Source organism: Lynx canadensis, chromosome C1 (genome assembly GCF_007474595.2).
Source record: "Lynx canadensis isolate LIC74 chromosome C1, mLynCan4.pri.v2, whole genome shotgun sequence".
Taxonomy (NCBI): Eukaryota; Metazoa; Chordata; class Mammalia; order Carnivora; family Felidae; genus Lynx; species Lynx canadensis.
Window position 1 is genome coordinate 209,299,939 of NC_044310.1, and position 22,732 is coordinate 209,322,670.

The following is a 22,732-nucleotide window of genomic DNA, read 5'->3' on the forward strand; positions in this document are numbered from 1 at the left end:
TCAGCTGCTAACTCTATCAGGCCCATCACACAAATTACTGATTTAATATGTTCTGTGGTCCTCAAGAGCTTCTGTGGAATGGCTAATCGTCCTTGCTCAGCAATGCCTACTTTAACTCAAAAATGGGAGAAAAACTTTAGAGGTTAGAAAATTATTGCATAAACATGCTCTTTGACTCCCAATGTTTGTGCATACATTTTTTTTCCCCCTCTCCTACTTTTTCGCTGCTTTTCAATTTTTCTTCCTTTATCTTTCTTCCACATCTATGGTCAGACATCAAAAGTCTCATGGGTGTCATTAAGACCCAAAGAGTTTATTCGCGCTTAGCTCACATCATTTCGGATTAAGGATACCTTTTCTATAGTTTCGTCACATTTCCTGGGACTTACTTAAGACGTAATGATCCACTAAGTTCACCATTGTGTCGAATTCATCCAACCCAGTTTCCTTTGAATCGAATGCAGAAATTGACCTCAGTTGTCAACCCGGAGTGTTCATGACTCCAAACCAACAGGAAGCCCAGTGAAGTAATGGAGAAAAGGAGTGGATAAGGAACGGGACTCAATGCCAAGAAATAAAGCCCTTTTCATGGTAAGAGAAGTCCAGCAACCACAAACAGATAAGGAAGGCCTGGGGCTGCCTTCCCAAAGACAAGCCAACGAGGAAAACTGATTCTGAATGTAGAAGAAAACGCCAGGGAACAGAGAAGCCACATGGGAGGGCAAAGGGGTGGTGTGGGATGGTCGCAACAGTGAAGCTTCGAGTCAGAATTCCAGCCTTTGGTCCTGGATTCTTTGTCTCCAGCTGGGTGGCTCTGTGCCATTCATTCAGTTTGTCTCCCCAAGCCTTAGCTGCCTCATTTGTCAATGAAGATGATGAAAAGTTACTCTGAAGAATTGTTCTCAGGCTCAGATGAAATCAGGTAGTGGCAAACTGGAAAATGGTTTATAAATGTTAATGTTAGCTCTTATTATTTGCTGGACTTAGGGCCCAACCTTATGATCTTTGCCTGGAGCACTGGGCAAGCCTCTCCATCATTGTACCACGATTTGGAGGGTTTCAAGGCAAGTGTCTGAAAAGGAGTCTTTATCCCTGGTTAAGAGGGGGAAAAAATCATATAATCATATCTCCAGGCTACTTGGATAGAAAGCTGACCCTCTGGCACACTGCGAAGTATGAAAAGCTTATTTCTGGTGTTTCTCACTCCTTATTCTTTCCTCCTCTGGGAAATATTTTCCTTTGACTTCCCTCTGGGCTGTACTTACTCCCCTGGATTCAAAACCTGACCACAGAAAAGAACACTAATAAAGCCATTGTATTAGTTACATTAGCTTTGTGAAAGTTAAGGGTTTGAACGCAGAATGTATGACTCACTTATCTGAAAGCCTTGATAAAGATTAGGCCTATCCAGGGACTGGACAATGTCATGAAACACTCAGGTTCTTTCTATCTCTCTGCTTAACACAATTCAGCTTCATCCTAAGGTTGTTTTCCCTGTGGTTATAGGACAGCTACATGTATCACTTAGGCCTTTCATGTCTACTGGAGGGGCAAGTGAGGAGGAATAGAGAAGGAGAGAGAGAGATGGATGATTTCCCCAGCCACTGAATCAAAGCCTTCTTTTTTGTCTGTTTAGACCAACATATGTCATTTACCCCTAAGCTGTCATACATGGAATGCTGTGTTCTGTCTGAGTTCCTGAACCAACTACTGATAAGGAGAAGAAGGGCCATTATTGACTGAGACTAATCAGGGCCCCACCCACCCTGAAGCTGGCACAAAATCTCCCAACCCAGGCTGGGGGGGAGGTGCGTACGATGGATATTATGGAGTCAACCACGAGGTCTAACACAGCTCCCCTCCCCCCAAAAAATGATCGATGACATTTTATCAAGGAAGGAAACAAGACAAGAGAATGAATCTCTGAAATTTTAGAAGTCAGAGAGAAACCCGATTGGGAAAGGCTCACTTACTTAATGATTCTCATGTCATATTCTGGAAATGACAGACCAGATCTGGGAGGGAAGGAGACTTCTCAAAGTCATTGTGAGTGAAGACAGAGTCCTGGAACATAAGTTAGTCCAGGAAGAGTTTTGCCTAAAGAACTATTATTAAACACACCGAACCCAGAAGAAATGACATTTGGGGGTTGGGGGGGGGGGGTCTCAGAAATTGGATCAAGGCTGCAAAATAGAAAAATAAAGACAAGATAAAGGTATGAGGCCCTAGAGGCTGGGGGTGACCCAATGGGGGTTGGAAAATTTGGGACTTAAATCAGAAAGACATGGGGACATGAGGTCTTGGGGGCAAGCCTCACAGTAATACAATAGCCCTTTTTTATCCACAGGGGATACATGCCAAGATGCCCAGTGGATGTCTGATACTGGACAGTACCAAAGTCTATATATATACTGTTTTTTCCTACACATACATATCTATGATAAAGTTTAATTTATAAATTAGGCACAGTCAGAGATCAACACCAATAGCTGGTAGTAAAATAGAATGATTATAGTAATATGCTGTTATAAAAGTTCCATGGCTATGGTCTCTCTTAAAGTATCTTATTGTACTGTATTCACCCTTCTCCTTGTGACGATATGAGATGACCAAATGTTCATGGAATGAGATGAAGTGACGTTAATGATGTAGATATTGGGACATAGCATTAGGCAACCACTGACCTTCTGACAATACATCAGAAGGATCATCTGCTTCTGGACGGTAGTTGACCGTGGGTAACTGAAACCACAAGTACGGGGAGGGCTACTCCATTCCCAGAGGAGCCACAGGAAGAGGACTCAGCCAATTCTGAGGCAGTATTTCTAACGACCGAGTAAGAAAGGGGTGTGTTCTCTTTTGGTTTTATTGTGCAATGTGCTTTTTTTTTTTTTCCTAGATCACTTTGTACGTATAACCCACCAAACTAAATGAATTATCTCATGAAGTGGATCTCCTTTATAGATATACAGTGTTGAACTGAAGCAAAAATGATGCGTAAAATGGTCTTTGGAAGTCTCTAAGAACACTTATCGATATATTTTGTTGAATTAGCAGAACTGTCTCCCAAACTGTACCTTCCACCTTTAGTAGAGAAGACCTCTATTTTGATGTGACCTGTAAGTAATTAGACTCAGGCTTTCTAATTAATATAGCCTGCTTTGAGTGTTGCCCAAACAAACAGGTAACCCTCCGTAGGAATCATGACTCTGAGTTTCAAATGATGGAAACCCAACTCAAATGAGCTCTTGAAAAAAAAAAAAAAAAAAAAAGGCAATCCCGTATTTCTGGGAGGCGTAGAATTATCACGGATTTCAGGCACAGCTAGTGTGAGGAAGTAAATAATGTCTCCAGGCCTCCATTTCTCTATCCCTCCTCCTTTTTTTTTACCTCACTTGGCTTCATACTTCAACCTGTGTCTCCCCGAGATGACCCCCAGCGCTGCCCACTGCATTCTCTCAGTGTAGCAACTCCGACAGAAAATAGCGAACTCTGAGATTTTAGAGGAGGCGGTTAGTGATGGACTCAAATTGGTCCACGTGCCAATCTCGGAATCAATCGCTGTAGCCGTGCCAAAAGGATACTCTGAATTATGTGCCTGGCTTCTGGGGTCACGAGAGGGCAGGCCGATGTGACTGCCAGGCCCGCCAAGTTCACGTGGAATGGGCAGGGTTGGTACCAAAAGGAAAACAAAGATCTGTTATCAGAAGGACACTGGAAAAGCATGCAGGGCAGTGAGAGGCCACGGTTACCACAGGCTGACCTGCTCTCTGGGTCTAAATCTTTACTCTGTGACTTCCTGAAAGGTAATCTGAATGTGTTCAATCCCCTACCTTGAATATAAACCATGGTAATGGAACGCCTGGGTCGCTCAGTCAGTTAAGCATCAGACTTCGGCTCAGGTCATGATGTCTCTATTCATGGGTTCTAGCTCTGCATCAGGCTCTGTGCTGACAGCTCAGAGCCTGGAGCCTGCTTCACGTTCTGGGTCTCCCTCGCTCTCTGCCCCTCCCCCGTTCATGCTCGGTCTCTCTTTCTCTCAAAAAGAAATAAGCTTTAAAAAAAAAATTGTTTTGAATAATATAAGCCATGGTCATTCCCATCCATGTGAATGAGAGTAATATTACAAAAATCACATAGTAGATGAAGAGTTCAGAAAATTTAACAAAATGTTTAATAATAAACATCACGAAGCAGACTAAGAATACTACTGTAAAGAAAGCGTCTACTAATCTCGAGTGAAGTTTAGTCTAATTAAAAGGCAACCACAATGGCCTAGAAGTACCCAGTGTCCACACATAAGATACAAGGGCAATATATATTCTGTCCCAATATCGATAATCCCGGCCAGGTTTACCCTTTCGACACATAAGTCTTTAAAGGAGAAAACTTAAAAAAAAAAAAAAAAAAAAGGAGGAAACTTTTACCGAAATGCTTTTGTATGTGTGTTGCTTTTTTTATGATTAGCTTTGAAGGATAATGCATTCCACTAAATCACATCGTATGAACAGAAATATGTTCCAGCGTGCCTAAATGTCTTTCAAATAATTCTCCATTAGAATTCCGCTTAACGCACTCTAACAAGTGAACAGAGCTGGTGAAGCATAACAATATTGGTTTCATTGACAGATTTTACTGCTATCTGTTACCCAGCTGTGGGTTTCGTTAGTAGTTTATCACAGGGCAATTAAAGACATTGCTCCTTAGACACATAGCTAGATTGTTTATTTGAAAGTCGTTTTGCTAATTAGAAATTACCACATTAATATGCATAACTCTTTATAAGTATCCTCATCCAAACACTAACTTCATGCTAACATCTCCAAGAAACTTCCCCAATCAAAAGTATCTTTGGACACAAATATCTACAGAATACTTTATATGTAATATCTTCACCTGGTAATATATAGCTGTCACATTGCTCTCATTTAAAAAAAAAAAAAAACGCTTACTTATATACAACAGTGGATCACATATATAAATTTATTTTTACACTTCTCAAAATGGTTTCAAAAATAAGCAAAAAGCAGACAAAAAAAAAAAACACACTTACCTTAAAAATGAAAATCCAGACTCCTAGAACTATAAAATTCCAACTGGGTTACATTAACAAGATTGTTTGCTACACTTATAAAAAAAAAAAAAAAACCAAGCACAGTCTTTTTTTTCTTTTTGGCAAGTGAACGCTACACTATAATTCTCCCTGTATAAAATTGGTGCCAAGCCCAAAACAAAGCAAGAAGCAAATGGCAACCTATTTGTGGGTCTGCAATGAGCTGCCGTTTGTGTAATTGCCTGGGCCCCCAGGGACGCCTGACCTTGCTTATCTGAGCATGAGCTTGCCACGGAGTTCAGTCTGGACCTCTCCATATCTGCACACGCTGGCTTGGTAAATTAAGCAGGCCTCTGCGTGCAGGTGGCCTGGCTTTCGTAGGCACTGTCCTTGTAGCTCAGTGACAAATGCTTGGTGCTATAGGGGTGCTCATACCACCAAAGTCCCCAGAGACATGGCAGAAATCAGTTGGTCTTAAGTCACAAGGGAAAACAGGCACATATACCCTGGCTTTTTTGTTTTGTTTTTTTTTTTTTCAGTTGTTTCTATGGCCCTTCTATTTTATACTAGTGTCCACAGGGGGTATGGTAGAAAAATAGTGATTGCAAATTCTTAATTTGGAGGAGGAAATTTTACGGTGGAAAAAATAAATCTAGTTTCCATCCCGTGTGTGTTTGTGTTTGCGTACATGATCTCACGGCGAGAGAGAATGGCAAACAATCTCAAAGCCATGCTTCATCAATAGAAAGATCTAGATTTTAAAGGTAGCTTAGGGACCGTGTCCTGCCTATCATTCTATCTCCAGTGGCTAGAACATGGCTGGCACATAAATATTTGCCCAGTGAGTGATCAAACAATGGTTCTCAGAACTATTTAATTCATGACAAGAGTTGAACGAGTGTTTATCTCCGTCAACCTTCTTCCTCCTACTGTTCCAGCCATGGAAAAAGGAAATTCTGACCTGCATATCTACCCCACAACGAAAGAAGCCGTGTGTAGCCTTGATGTGATCCAGAAACCATCATGTTGTATAGTCTGCCCTGTGAGGCTCTGAGAAGAATGATGCATTGGGATGGGTAGTCCATTTCAGCAGCGAACGGTGGAAGAAAAAGATCCCTCTGGAGGGGACACAGAGCTAAAAACACAGAGGTGAAAATCCCCATGGGACGACCCATTGGAGAAGAGATTAGGAAACAGAGCCAAAGCCTAGCTGTTCTAAAAAGCCAAAGTAATTATTCTTGCGTGGTCTGCTCCCCCAAGTTAGCTCAGATGTCGGAATTGTTGTGTGCAGGAGGTGACTCACACAGTGGCAGGAAGTAACACCACAACACGATCCCTCTTCACACCCCAGGAGGCGGTGCTCAGCTGGTGGCCATTGGGAGCTGTGTGCCTGCTCATAATCCTTTTAGGAGCTTCTGCTTAATCAGTCCTCACGCCTTGCTTCTCCTAAGAGAACTAGACATTAAGTCTTACGTGTCTGAGAGCTGAGATAATTAGGCTTAGGGGGACACAGCATAGAGGTTCAAGAAGTGTCGCAGATGCCTTGACGTTTCCAAGAAGACAATCAGAAGCCTTGAATCTTTGTCGTTTAGGGGTTTTGTTGCTGGTGGTGGTGGTGGTTTGTTTGGGGGGATTTGAGGGGTGTAGTTTTTTTGTTTCGAGTGATTGCTTCAGAGCACTGAAGTTGAAACCATTAGCTGAGGGCCTTACAATGTCTCAGCCTCCAATACAAGTCCTCAGATGCTCCGTAAATAGTAGACTTTTAAAAACCTTTCCCTTAATACAGAAAGGACACCAAACAGCCAGAAGGGATGTCAGCCTCGGCACGACAGCAAGATCCTGGGGACCCCTTTGGTGGGAGAGTCCCAGGGAATCTGGGGGCAGAAGGACGTCCACTTGGGGCTTGGGAAGCAGTGGGTATTTAACAACCAGTACGGAAGTATGGGATTAAATCACATGAACGGACCGATATTTAACCATTTTCAGCCCACAAAAAGTCGATTTCATAAAGCTTCACTATTTTTATAACCAGTACAGCCACAGGAGTGCGTATGCAGAGGTTACGTCTCTTTCAAAAAAGGAGAGTCTGATACTCTGGTAACCCAGCACAAGTAGGTATGACCTGGCAAGTATCTAGTTAACTTAATCCACACAGGCAACTAGATGTTTTTGGACCTCAAGTAGAAGTTGCTGGGGTTAGGGGGCTCAGTCAGTAGCATACCAGCCCCCCGCCCCGCACCCCATTCAGAATCATAACAGCTGCATTTACTGAGCAAGCACCCCTTTCTCATTATCATTCTAAGACCTTTATGTGAATGAACTCATTGCATTTTCATACAAGCCTATGGGGCGGGTTCCGTTAGCTCCATTTTACAAACGAGAAAACTGAGTCGGAGAAATACATCACTTTCCCAAGGCCCCAGCAGGTAGTAGCAGGGGTGGGCTTTGCACCCAAGCTGTCTGCCTCCAGAATCTGTGGGCTTGAGCCTCACAGTCGGGCTGGCCTGGGGATTGCAGAGGGAGGTTGACCAAGGAGGCCGACCACAGCAAGACATCAGGAGCTCCAAAACGGTTGCCTGCTTGCCGATAAAAACTGGATCTGAACACAAGGCTTAGCATCATCACAAAGGATGATGTGCGGGACCCCTGAAAGAGACAGATTTGCCCGCTTTGTGTCTGGCGAACGGCTCGACGACTGCAGGCAGGTCTCCCTTCTAGGGCAGGCTTCTCTGCGGGACCGAGAGAAGTGGGAAGGAAGGCAGTGTGCAGACGAGGCTCTCTGGAAAAGAGAGACAAGACTGCAGGAAGCCGAGAGGAAAAGAGCAGGCTGAGTTTCTTTTCCCAAAGTCACCAGGCCGATACCCCATCCCTCCTCCGGCAGAAAACGGGTGAGGGAAGCATATAGCCAGGGGTTCTAAACAAGATGTCCCTGGACAAAATTCAGGGAGGGCTCTGAGATTGGAGAGGGGAAAAATTACTTCTTTCTTGTCATTGACCTCTGGCTGACCTACTCACCTCTAGCTGAAATTTAGCATTTCCTGCAGTTATGAAAGGAGGCAATGAGCCAGACTTACATGAGCAGTTAGTTGCATGTGACTCTGTGGGCAACGCACAGCTCAGATGCTTTCATGCCGCGTGACCACACACTTCAAAGTTATGAAAGTGCGGACGTGCTGCTAGATCTCATTCTGTATCTTAAAACACATATGTATTACCTCCCAGATTTAGATTCGTGTTAGTATTTTCATAATGGCATTTTGAGAGAATTAATGTTGTCTACAGTACGATATAACTTCCTCTACTAATCCAATATATGTGCACACTGTATATGTATTATCTAATTTAAAAATATTATTCTGGGGCTCCTGGGTAGCTCAGCTGGTGGATGGTCGGGCTCTTGATGTCAGGTCAAGTCATGACCCCAAGGTCATGGGATTGAGCCCCGCGTTGGGCTCCCCGCATTGGCCTGCTTAAAATTCTCTCTTTCTCTCCCTCTGCCCCTCTCCCCTACTCGTGCGCTCTCTAAAGAATAAAAATGAAAAATTAAAAAAAAAAAACAAAACATTATTCTTAGAAGGTGTCGGTAAATTTTGCCAGACTTCCAAAAAGACCCCCCAAAATCAAAGAATTTCTGCTTAAAATGAAGTGCCTCCATGTAGAAATGAGGGGCAGTAGAAACGAAGCCCCTCCCCACCTCTGCACCCCAAGAGGTATTAATAAATAATAAATAACTGCATAATCTTGTCTCTCTGGGTTTGACGTCTCCTCCCTCCTTTCCATGAATCCTTCCATCAGACCTCTCAAAACTCAAGGCTGTGACACTGACGTCTTCTTACACTAGACTGCTGGGTGGGGGATTTTGTTTCCTTCCTCTCCTGTCTTTTCTGATCACGATTTGCTTAAACTAGGCAAAAGTGTTAAATGTGTCTTTTTACTTTTGCTTTATGTATTTATGCCCTGCCTTGATCCAAAAGTATTTTTAGGGATTCTTGAAATGCATGCCTTTGAGGACCGTCACACAATAATATTCCTAATTATGGCCACTGGCAGTTCTGTGACTTGCTGATGCCCGAATACTGTGCCCCGCATCAAATTCTGCTTTCTGCGCAGAGAAACGTGCTAGTTCTTCCCAGGGAAACAGGAAGGAAACTGCAGGCACCAACTATGAGGGGTGCTTCACATCTAAGTGATAATAAACAGATTTAGAAATTCTCATTTCAGACATACCACTTTGTATTTGATCTGCATATTTACGTAGGGGAGTTTCTTTCCCATCAAGCTCAGAGTTTGTGGGTGTTTGCAAAAGACTCTGCGTCACCCTGAGTGTCCATGACCAAGTAGAGTTCACACTTTTCTTCCCCTCACAAAACTCTCATTGTCCAACCAGGAGAAATTGACATTAAGAGAGAAAAAAAAAACAAAAACAAAACCCTAATGATCTAATGCCAACCTGGTCTTAAAGTCTTCATGTGCATTTAATGTCATATACTAGCCTCTCTTTGGGAATTTCTTCTTCTTATTATTATTATTTCATTAACAGCACAGATATTTGCTCCTAAGATTCAAGCCTTTGTCCCTTTTTACAATCATCATAATATCCAGTTCTCCTCATTTATATACCTATTTTGAAAGCCTTTAGAATTTAATTACCTTTATCCCAAAACTCAGAAACACGTATGTAAATGGGTTTCCTTCCCTATCTCTGCCAAATATAAACAATGAGCTGGTGAGCATGAGAACGTGTGGTGTATCCGGGTGTATCTGGGGATAAGCCCAGACTGCAACAAGCCTTTTCTGGGCACTCTGTAAGGAGAACTCTGTCTTGTCTGCCTCCTCCAAGAATCTAAATCTCCTGTGAACTTATCAATTGATTCTGCCCAGTACATACATGTCTAAAAATATCGGAACAGGCTCTTTCACTCGATACTTTATAAAGAGTCCGTTGAACGCGATCAAACTCACGCTATGAAATAAAAAACTAGAGAGATTGACTTACTCATCAGTATAAGCACGTGCTCACACACACGAGCTAGACCACAGCTGCCACACTATACCCAGAAAACAAACAGCAAACACTGTTTCGTGAAGTTCTGGTATTCTTTTCTAAGTGAATTCCTTTCTTACTGAAGGATCGGTGGAAATTCTTACCAGGTAAGATTTAGCCTGTCCCCGGCCGAGTCTGTCCCCACCCTCACCCGCTGTTGGAGTCCCAATTCTGTCCCCTGAAGACTCATTTCAAGGGGGCTCTTAACGTATCCTCACTGGTGAGCTGTTTCTTCGTGGCAAGATATTTCATATCAGCTACAAATGATTCTCAGTCTGCAATGCTTTAAGTGGTGATTTGGGGTGAGCAGTCTATCAACCCTAGTGCCACGCCAGTTGCTTTCATTCAACGCCCTCCGAAAGGCCATCTCCGATCTGACATGTGCTTGCTGGTTCGCTTGTGAGGCCCCCCGGCTCTGCCTGTACTCTGCACCTTGAGTGATCTTGGCCACTGAGGCTCCTCCGTCCAGCCTCCCCCAAAGGACTGCAGCATCTGGGAAGGTTTTTAAAGCAACTGGCTATAACTTCCAAGCCGGATCCAAACGGAAAGAGGTTTCCCAGACAAGTGGAGTTCCTGGTCATCCTGATAGTCCCTGGGCACCCCATTATACATGCTCCACGGGGCACAGGCTCAAAGCTTCAGAGTTTAACCCTTTTGTTCCCACAGACTCTTAGGCAATGCTAAGGGTTCTTGTCCATGGAGTCAGGACACCATGTATACTAGGCATGAAGCACACTGGAAATAATTCATTACTGATGTTGGTAAATGATGGAGTGCTTTAATAAGTCAGAGCCTTTTCTAGGTTATTCTTATAAGAGAGGTAACTTCATTCACCCTTTCTTTAAGAGAGAGCTGCACTCCTCTGGCCAGGGAATAAAATGTTGCCTATGGCCCATTTTATCTACGCCAGGGGCTCTTAATTCTTACGATGATAAAAATCATCTTCCCCCCACTCCTAATTCGGTGTTTCCATAAAGTCTGAATACATCCAGTGAGTGTAGCACATGGAAATGTCAACTAATCATTGTAGTGGAGTAAGGAGGAGGGAGAGAAGAAAGAACCACTACTGATCAATTTTATAATCAACCTGTGCGATATAAACCGAGACATATCCATTCTAAGTATGACTCTAAGAAATGGCCAAAATTTGGCCATTTCTGACCCGCAAAACTAACAATTTCATATGGTTTGATCTGTTATTCACATTGCACTTAAAACAACCTGGGAACAGACTGAGAAAAGTCATCCAGTCCTACCCGACGTACGTGTCTGCAGTTGCTGGAAGGAGGTTGCCCGCAATGTTTTTATTCTGTTTTATTTTGTTTTGTTTTATTCCATTTTTACCCAAGAGGACTTCAACAATACACAGCGCTATAAATGCTTCCTTGTTTTTACCCATGTTTGGGAATATACATCTGAGAATAGCAATGGAATTTCTTCCTCGGCTCTGGACCCTTCATCACTGCAAGAAAAGTGCGTCAACAGAGTTTGTGAGAATGGTCGATCTAAGTCCTCTGGAAATGGAAAGCTAGTATTTTAAAGTTTCTGAGAAAGCATCCAACAGAGAGGACTAAAGTATCCTTTTACTTGAACTTTTCTGACTGGGTTTCTCCATCAGTAACAGGACACAATGATATCTGCCACTATAATTTGACCCCCAATACAAATACAAATGAGATCATGTGTGTGAAAGATTCAAGAATGATTGTATTCTTTTTAAAATTTTGTTACATTTTCATTTCTCAAGTTAATCTGTTGTCGTTGCAAGGAAGGAACTCACCAACTATATTGTAAGTAGACATTACCATAGTCAAAATCCTTCCATACGGGAAGACACGGAAATGCTTAACTTTGAGGGTTTTGCCTTTTAATTAAACATTTTAAGTCTACACATGGTAGAAATGTTTTATCAAGTGAGGACCAGTGCAGATCAGAACAAGTATTGGGAGCAATCTTTACCTGCTGGCATTTCCAAAAGATTTCATTCATCATGGAGGAAGGAGAAAAGAATATGGAGAGGAACAAAAATGTTTGGTGGGTCATTCCTGGATTACTGAACAATAACCATACAACTTATCTTTTCAACACAACAATGGCAACGCTAGTTGTATTCGCTGTCCTGGCTGCTATAGCAGAATACCATAGGCTGGGTGGCTTAAACAACAGACATTGATTTCCCACAGTCCTGGAGGCTGAGAAGTCCAAGATCAAGATGCCAGCAGATTTGGTTCATGATGAGGAATCTCTTCTTGGCTTGCAGACGGCCCCTTTCCACTGTGTCCTCACATAGTGGAGGGAGAGAGAGAAAGAGCAAGCACTCTGGTGTGTCTTCTGATGAGGGCACCATTCCCATCAAGGGACCCTACCACCAAGAGCTTATCTAGATGGCCTTGCTTCCCAAAAGCTCCACCTCCAAATGTGGCCCCCTTAGGCGTTAGGGCTTCAACGTATGAATGGGGTGGGGGTGGGGTGGACGATTCAGTCCACAGCCCTGGTCAATAACAAAAAGTACCTCTTGAAATTTTCTAATTCAGTTCAGGTAGTACTTTCTGGATATCTGAATTTTACAAATATTAATAAAATAACAGAGATGGCCATTTTAAAACGAATATCCTCAATGCTCTGGACATACCTGGAATCCTTGGAAATTATGGCTACGCGCCAAGAAACTTCTGTTACCTTTTCCTCCAAGTATTTATACTCCCTTCTTTCTACTTACTCTTGGCTTTAAAAAAAAATAAAAAAAAGGAAGAAGAAGAAAAACAATTTGGTGAAGTGTGCTAAAAATAGCCTGGGTGCTCTGTCTCTTCTTTTAGCTTCACTGTTAGGAACGGATTTCTAATTGTCTTGCAGACTCAGAAAATCTCACCTGAAAGGACTAAGCATATTTGATTGAAATTCATGAGGGGATTGATGGACCCTGGATTTGGGGCCCTAGTTCTTCTGATCCCTTCAAGGCTACCCATCCCACCCTGCTTAATCACACGCGTTTGGAATTCAGTTCGGAATTCAGTTCTGCCCGTGTAGAATCTGGGTATTAAATGCTCTGAGTTGCTATAGTTAGATAGGCTCTATTTTTAGTTACAAACTGTTTCCCTGAGATACATACAGCTGCTCATTAACACTGGAAGCCTTTCTCACAAAACTTGGGTTCCCATCCTTCCTTTTCAATGCCCAACAGGCTTATGCGGGAAAAATACAAATGCTGGTTATATTTAGTTTTCTACTCTGCCCTGTCAAGCCCTAAATGGACGAGAAAGTTATAAATATACTGCAAGGAAAATGCTCTCACTTCCTTTACGTACCATTTTAGTGCCACGCCGTGTTGTGGTATTAGAGGGGTATTAAAATAGGAGATTAAGTAAATCAAAGCTTGACTTTTTGTGAGAGAGAGAGAGAGAGAGAGAGAGAGAGAGAAAATAGGGAGGGGCAGAGAGAGGGGTGGACAGAGGTGCATGCTCCACGCGGGCAGCACAGAGCCGGATGCGGGGCTCGAACGCTTGAACCGTGAGATCATGACCTGAGCGGAAGGCAGACGCTTACTTAACCCCCTGAGCCACCCAGACGCCCCTGAAATATGAATTTTAAAATACATCGTCCAATACATGGAGTTAGCGTTCACCTTAGGTGGCTTTGAAGAACACCTGACACATAACAAGCTTTCATTCAATGTTTGTGGAACGTGGAAGGATGGGGAGGAGGTACTCAAAAAAGGTGGATTTTGCTTGAATGAATCATTTTGCACGGTTTACATAGATCCCTCGGAGATGAGAGAAAACATTCCCTGAAGCGGATTCCCTCAGAAAATAGCCATTGCGCACCCACAAACGTCCAACATATTCCGAACAGTGGGTCCAACAGTCGGAGAGCGCAAGTTGTCTCCATTGTTTCTCCGTGGTAGTGAGCTTTCACTAACACGGATGCAACAAGAGGTGTTCCTGAGTTTGGATCTCCAGGCTTGTCAAAATTCTGAGACTGCTACCAGCCCCTTCCTCCATGATTGATCCTGGTTTGCTCCTCACCACCTCATCACTCACTTCCTGACAAGTAACAGGAACCACCAACACGCTCGTCAGCGGCCCTTTCCATCCCTCCCAAATGGCTCACACACATAATGACCACCCACATCTTCCATTTTTCACCTGGGGTCAGTGGAGTTGAGAAGACATTGTCATAATGGAAGGGCAGAGGCTTTGGCACTCAACAGGCTTGCATGTAAATCCAGACACATGTACCTTTTTACCTGGAGGTCAAAAAGCTACCTTGAGTGAGTTGTTTCATCTCTCGATTTGGGTTTCCCCACTGAGGCATAGGGGGAGAAGATCTACTTCATAGGGTTGTCAGGAAAATTACAAGAAATAATCAATGTAAATAATCTAGCTCAGATCCTGGTGTTGGAAGGAAGTGTCTGTAAGTGGAGAGGATTATCATTCCCAAATCCGTGAATTTCTCCTCCGGCAATGATCCTAAACTTTGGCTTTGTCCTTTCACTTTCTTTCAACTTCTGTCCACTGTATATCAGTCTCCGTTTGCCTCTCAACTTTTCTTTCTCTCTCATAGTTTTTTCCAGTCACAAATCCACACAAGGCTACTTAATGATTCTAAGAGCGGCCCCGCTGCTATGCCCACAGACAAGAAAAGGGAAGCTATCAACTTTGAAATAAAATACTTGAAGTGAAATATAGGGCTAGGGCTAATAAGTGCGAACACTCTTAAGATAAGCCCCGAATGGGAAGCCTGGATGGCTCAGTCCATTAAGTGCCCAACTCTTGATCTTAGCTCATGTCTTGATCTCAGCATTGGGAGTTCAAGCCCCGCATGGGGTTCCGCGCTGGGCACGAAGCCTACTTTAAAAAAAACAAGCCCAGAGTACCCCAGACACCTTCTTCAGAATGTCCCCCCAAATCTCCCTCTTCTTCTAAATTTAATCTGCTTTTCTTTGAGTAGCCAACACTTCAAAACAAAACAAAAAATCAACTCTTCTGCAATGTGTCAAACCTCGCAAGTATTTTTGGAGAGCAGTATCGAATAATTAACCTTGCTGTGTTTGGGTGTGGCTTTCCGTTAACAGCCTGCACTCCGCAGAAGCATTTTCTCCTATTTTTTTTGCAAATATGCCATATGTCAACTCCATGATGGGTCAAATAGACTACCAGAGGTTAGCCTTGGAAGCTAGCCAGTTATAAAAGTGCTTCCATAGAGAACACGTTCCAGATTCCAAGTCAGTGAGTTACAGTCACACATGGAATGACTTGGTAGCAAGTTGAAACCTGAATCATAAAGCATTTTCCCACACCTAGCACAGCTTCCCCTCTCTGTTTTACTGTTTTGTTTTGTTTTTCTAAGATGGGGCTTGGAAAGGAGTTCGACAGCTCTCCGACACAGATAAAAGTGCAGGAACCCAGCATCCAGAAATGAATGACAGTAGGAGAGTGGTCTGCTTGCTGAGACATTACTGCTTTTCATCACGGCAAATGTCTGGCCAAGAAATAATCATCGGTCCTTCCCAAGAAACACCTGTAACTTGAGCTTTTTTTTTTTCTTTTCATTTCTTTTCTTCTGGTTTTTAATGAGGGTGTTATCATATTGCAGGAATGTGTCTTGCTTCTATGATCAGCACTTCAGCTTCGTGAGAAAAATAAGTGGAAGCTCCCAAGCTTTAAAAACATACACCAGACATTGCATCCTTGAATTTTGTGTTGCCCGTGAAGCAGGTGCTCACAACACATCTGTGCTGCGGTCCCTCTAGAACCCTGCTACCCAACATAGGATCCATTAGACGCATGGGACTATTTAAATTAAAATGAATTAAAAATAAGTGAACCTGGGGTACCTGGGTGGCTCAGTCAGTTAAGCATCCAGCTCTTGAGTTTGGCTCAGGTCATGATCTATCTACTGTTCATGAGATCAACCCCCATGTCAGGCTCTGCACTAACAGAATGGAGCCTGCTTGGGATTCTCTCTCTCCCTCTCTCTCTGACCCTCTCCCACTCATCCATCCTCTCTCTCTCTCAATAAATAAACATCTAAAAATAAAAGTAAGTAACACTAAACTTCAGTTTCTTAGTCCCAGTAGCCACATGCGGCTTGTGGCTACCATATTGGACAGCGCAGACAGAGAACATTTCCTTCCCCATGCAAGGTCTTTTATTGAACAAAGCTGTTGCAGAACATGGACTATTTTTTTCATGGAGACCTGTACTATCACCCGGTGATGAATCTTTGGAGAGAAACTTTGCTGTTCCGCAACAGTGTTCACATGAAGATTTCTCTATTGCACCACATGACTCTTTGGTACTGGCCACCGTATTGCACAAGAAAGTCGTCACTCTGCTTGTCTGACTTTGGGACTAGTTGCTTTAGGAATAGCTAAAGTCACACACAGATTGAGACTGCCGACCTGTTACACAACTCAGCAGGCGGTGAGCAGTGAAGGAGTCAACCTTTGTTCTCAACCATTCTGTTAGCAAGCAAATTGGGCAAGGACAACCTGGCTGTCATGTTCTCCCCCCATTACAACAGAGATTGTGAGTCCCTAACCAAGGCCATCATGCAGTTCTAGACATAAGGCCTCCTTAGTTTCCTGTGTGGCCTTTATGACACTTCTGAAAATGACTCTTGACATTTTCAAGAACCTCAACACGCAGACCGCCTGCTCAGAGAGGGAAGGCAGATAACAGAAAATGACTTCAGCCTTAGGATTAAGCCAGTCTTTCCCACTAGTCAGCTCAGTACAAGCACAGAAAAATATTCTTCTGACCTAAACCCTTGTATTATTCAGACGCTAATTTCCACCTTCTAAAACACATCTATTAAATTCGGTAGTCCAATAAGTGTTTTATTAAATGTGGGTTGAGCCGGCTTTCACTTAACTCTGCCATGAGCTTATTAAATTAAAAAAAAAAAAAAAACTGTTAAGAAGATCAAAGTTCCCTCTTCTAATTCCTTTAGATCCTTTGGGGAAACCAATGTTTATCTCTGTAAAGTTCAAGCCTGCATAACTAAAAGTCAGCCAAATCTGACATCCAACCACTGAATCTCGTAGAGGCCACTTCTCCCTCCCTCTTCAGTCTTGGGTTCCCATTCCCTGCTTAGACTACAGTTTGGAAGTCACTGAATGAATTCACAAGTACTACCATTTGCTCATTCACGCATGGTTTAAAGGCAAAAGTATCAGGTTTCACAGCGCTTGGAGGAAGTTGGCAACCGCTTCAAAGTGATTTTGAAGCATCTATTACTTTATTAAGCAGGGGCAATAATGACCTACAAAGTGCCAGCTTGCTCTCGTTCCCCTGCTCTTCCTGCCTTTGGTTGCAAATAGCACAGTTTCTTTTCCTGCTCAAATGCCAGTTAGCATGTTGCCTTTAAAATTACGGATCTGGGTGGTGAGCCCCAGTAAAATAGCTAAGACCACATAGCTAGGTGACTTCTTCAGCCATGAGAACTATGGACGGGTAGGAAAGTCCGCGGTGAAATAATCCGTCTCTCGTCACTTTGCCTGCAGCAAAATGCACTGTATTCCCCCACTTGCTTTGTTTCTGCGCCGTATGTATTTCTACAGATATTGTGAGACCCAAACATGCTTACAAATGGTTAGTCCTAACAGTAACTCAACATATTTAACTGCCTGTTTCCAAATAGTCCAACACTTGCTAACCTAAGTGGAGACAGTACAAGTGCATCTTTTCTAGGCTATATCCAAGCAACACACGATTTAGTCTTGGACAGAAATCTAACCCACCCTAAGCAGCAATGACAAATTATCATTTAATTACATGTGAATTGTGGGAAATGAATTCTTTTCCCCAGTCCCTTTCTACCTTAAAGCTCTATGTATTCGAGGACAGCATACATAGGGGGCTCCATGATGCCTTTCAGGCTGTCAGTCTTGTGGACATTAAGACTCAAGGTGACAATTGAACTGCCATTCCTGAAGCTTGACCTTGTCTCTTTTAACAAGGCTAGCCCTTACCAAGTGATCCCTTGCACTTAGGATCTATTTGTCAGCAGCTAGTGAAACTCCAGCTGATAGCGACACTTACCTCTTCTCTCTGACGGTCCGCCCTGGGATAGACGCGCGGAGGTGAATTACTTTCAAAGTCACAGTGATTCGGTCAGCCTCTCGAATGTGATCGCATTAGCACATGGTCCTGTCAAAGTCTTCTGCAAGCTCCCATCAATGAATAATTTCTGTGGAAGCCAAATATCAAATGGGATTATTGGTCTTCCCATTTATATATAAAATAAAAATCGTTTGGTGATCATAATCCCTCTACCACCAAAAAATCCAATGCTGAAGAACATGGAGATAGCATCTACTCAGGAAAGTGGAGGCAAAGTTTAGAGATTATCGTGCATACAGCTAGCCAGTCATCTGAGTGTTTCAGGACTCAGGCCTCAAGCCAAAGTTTGAGGCATATAGCTGGGTGTGGCAGAGCATCAAGGGACAGGAGAAGTGGAAGGGGTTACATGTGTCCCCAAACGGGCACTGTGTCTTGTTCGCATGATGTGCCTACTGCCTAATTTTTCTCTTTTATTAAGGACAAAGTCAAAGTTAATTATCTCCTTTGACCACACCAATGATGCTCATATAATAATTAAATATGAGCTGAGTTTGTTCTCTTTTCCCTATGATTTTCTTGAGTCAGAGAGGTCATTTCTTGACATCACAGCTAATTGGTTTGATTACAGAAGCAAAGAAGACATTTCCATGTGCAAAGAGCCAGTAGAAGGAATTCAGAGAAATGAGAAAAGAATCCCTTTCTACAATTGTGGAAAGTGATGAATGAAGGGGTAACGTTGCTTTTTTTAGCAATTATTTATCCAAATGAGCAATGGCTTTCAAAACAGTCACCTTAGAAGGTGATTTACGACAGACACAGTTCTCAACACATTTTTAACCCCCAACTTTAAAGGCAACCCTGAGTTGCCTCAGCTCCAGTGTGGGAGACACATCTGAAAATATAGCACGTTACTTTAAAATCACACTTCAGGGGCGCCTGGGTGGCGCAGTCGGTTAGGCGTCCGACTTCAGCCAGGTCACGATCTCGCGGTCCGGGAGTTCGAGCCCCGCGTCGGGCTCTGGGCCGACGGCTCGGAGCCTGGAGCCTGTTTCCGATTCTGTGTCTCCCTCTCTCTCTGCCCCTCCCCCGTTCATGCTCTGTCTCTCTCTGTCCCGAAAATAAATAAACGTTGAAAAAGAAATTTTTTAAAAAATAAAAAATAAAATCACACTTCAGTTGAGGTTCGAACAGCATTGTCCAGCTTGATTGGTGCCGGTGTCTCAGTTCATCCAGGCTGCTGTAACAAAATACCATAGATTGGGTGGTTTATAAACAACAAATATTTATTTCTGACAGTTCTGGATGCCTGGAAGTCTAAGATCAAGGCACCAGCAGATCGGGGGGCTTGTGAAAGCCTACTCCCTAATTAATAGCCATTTTGTCTGTGTCCTCACATGGTGGAAGGAGTAAGGGAGCTCTTTGAGGTCCCTTTTATAAGACCACTAATCCCATTATTAATCCCATGAGAGCCATCATGACCTAATCACCCCAAAAGCCCACCTTGAGCATTAGGCTCTCATAGGATCAAGCCCTATGTTTTCCAGGAAACTTTCCCCACCAACCAGCTACCTTCAGTCCATTCAGCCAAGGTTGCTTACACACTCCCTGAGCTCTTTCTCTTATTCTGCCTCAAGACTTCATACTATTTTCCTGGGTTCTTAATTTTCCATGCATCGATATCTCCTTCACCAATTACATTTTAAGATATTCGAAGGCAAAGATCTCTCTTGAGCTTCAGGTATTATCCAACACAACGCCTAATGTGTAACCAGCACTCAGTAACTATCGACTGATTAATTGCAAGATAACTTTCCTGCCTAACTTTTATCTACTAGTTTCTCCCTCAGAAGATTTTGGCTATGCAAAGAATAAAAATAAAATGCATAGGCCATTAAACGTGTCCTTAATTTTGTGCAAATGATAAAAGTCCTCATCCTTAATTTAGGTCAACAGATATTTACTGAGCACCTTCTATGTGAAAGCCACCATTCTAGGTGCTTAGAATACGACTATATAAGAACAGTGCTTATATTTCCAGTGAGGGGAGAGAAAAATAGTTGATTAATAATAATAATAACTAATAAAAAGTAAAATATATATTCTATCTAAAGGCGAGAGTTGCTGGAGAAAAAGCAATAAAGCACAGAGGGGCGCCTGGGTGACTCCGTCAGTTAAGCATCAGACTCTCAATTTCAGCTCATGTCATGATCTCATGGCTCGTGAGTTCAAGCCCTGCATCTGTGCTGACAGCATGGAGCCTGCTTGGGATTAATTCTCTCTCTCTCTCTCTCTCTCTCTCTCTCTCTCTCTCTCTTTCCTTCTCAAAATAAATAAAAGCTAAACAAAAAAGAAATAAAGTACAGAAGAAGATTAGAGAATACAGGGTGGGGGAAGAGTGATCTGGGTGGATGTGAGCTAAAGACAGATTTTTAAATCTGATAACCCCAGAAGACCTCAGTAGGAAGGTGGTATTCGAGGAAAGACTTAAAGAACACGGGTTGTCAACCCTTGTAATATGCAGAGAGCATTTGGGAAACCGAAGAAAATAAGAATCCATATAGGTAGTTGTAGAAGTCTTTGGCATTGCAATGGTTGATATTCTGAACCTGATATTTTATGTCTGGAGCCCCTCAAAATGGCTTTAAAGCTTCCTCTGCTTACTTACACCTAGACATTAATTACAAGTGCCATTAATCTTTTATTATACGTCTCTCTCAAGAGACGGTGAGTGATTTGAAGGCAGGCATTATCTCATTTATCAATACAAACCTCATAGTATTTAACACAATTCCTGGCCAACATTGAGAAATCAATAAATGTTTGTTGAATACCGAATAAATCTTCATTCTGGCAAACAACGCATCTCGTCTCAATTCCAAGCATAGCTTATCCTAATTTGAGTCAAACAGTGTTTGCGTAGATATATTTCTTTTTAATGTAAACACTTGGCAAATGTCTTTTAAAATACAGAATTCAATTTCTTATAAAAATCAAGAAAAGCTGGCCCCATCACCTCTTTTGACACCGAACTATGGAGGACTTGCCAAAAATGGATTTAAAACTGGGTAACACACTTGCTACTGTTCAATAAAGGAGGAACAGCTAGTACCAGAAACAATGGTGTAGGTTCCCAACGGAAAACTTTAAACTAGCACACACAGTACTAATTTAGCCCTAGAGTTATTAACATGAGGAAAAAGTAAAGTTGAAGCCATCCAAACACTCAAGGGCAAATAAGACGACTACTCAGTCTCTTTGGCATAATCATGGTAGTGTGAAGACAGAACTTGCTCTCTGGCTTTTAAGGTGGGAGAGGAAAGGTGAGGAGTGCCAATTTCTTCTTACCGGTGATCTACAGCCCATGGAAGAGAAGTTTCCTTTCTTTCTTAACCCATCTCCAGTCCTCCCCTTATTGACTGTGTGAGCCCCGGAAGCAGAGAAATCTAGCACTCTGTCATCAAGTCATCTCTTCAGAATGGCTCTTCACATGAAAAAGGCCATCTATTGAGCAGTCCTGAAGGGTAACACCAACTCGCCCGTTGATTAGCTCCCTGGCAACCAGGCATCATGAGGAAGTTTGTTCCAATCAAATAAAATCTATTGTAACTATAGTTGATATAACAAGGCAAACAAAATGTTTGGTATCACTCAATGCTCCACTGTGAACCTTCCACAGTGTCTCCTGTTGAAGGACTTAGAGAGAGAAGAGATGACTCAGGGGTCCTGTCATACTCCTTGGCCCTGAGCTGGTGTGGCAGTTCCAGAGAAATCTACTGCTGGCTGCTGGCCAGCCATGATCCTCTTTACTAGTACAGTTCTAGTCATTTCATAGTTGGCAAGGTCCAGATGTTGCTTTTGATGGTACCTCTCTGCTATCCCCAGAAGTGACAACGTGCCTACAAAAAGTTGCTAGAGCCACTCTCACAACTCAGGCTCCATTTCCCTTCCACTTCTAAACCCTTGACTCAACTGGTTTCCCTCCCATTGACAGGACTTTCTTCTGATGGGTCCTTCAGATGGACAAACCAGCTGGATAATTCGATCTGATTTTGTTTCCAGATGCTGCATCTGAATGGATGCTGCATCTTCGGGCTGTTCCTTCAGTGAGTGAGAATTAACACCCAAGGGCATGAGATAGCCATCCCTGGCCCCCTCAGTACCATCCAATAAGTGTCTCAGCTCCTGCTCATCTAGGAGAGGACATAGATGGAGTATCGTCCATTACCCCACACCAAAAAATAAATATAAAACATATGAAAGAAAAGGAATGTACTTGATTTCTGTGCCATAATATAAATCTGTCATTCTATCATCCTAAGGCACACTTTTAACCAAGGAATAGTGTAAAAGGAATCAATATTGACTCCTAGAGGCTCTCAGCTTGGGATATGTCCAAAACATCAGCAAAAAAAAAAAAATAAAAAGATGTGGTGTCAAGTTAAATGGGCAGAAGGCAGACAGGAGACAATTTTTTAATAATTTTCTTTTCTTTATTTTATGTATTTCTTTTTAAGTTTTTTATTAATGTTTATTTTTGAGAGAGAGAAAGACAGAGCGCAAGTGGGGGAGGGG

At 42.7% G+C, this 22,732-nt stretch overlaps 1 long non-coding RNA gene across 1 annotated transcript in view; it reads right to left on the minus strand.

Moving 5' to 3' along the window:
* The window catches only part of LOC115521865, a 38,890-nt gene extending 33,627 nt beyond the window's left edge, over positions 1–5,263 (minus strand). The window contains exon 1 of the long non-coding RNA XR_003971189.1: positions 5,054–5,263. This is a non-coding gene — a long non-coding RNA (uncharacterized LOC115521865). The remainder of the gene's footprint in view (positions 1–5,053) is intronic.
* Between the last annotated feature and the right edge of the window lie 17,469 nt (positions 5,264–22,732).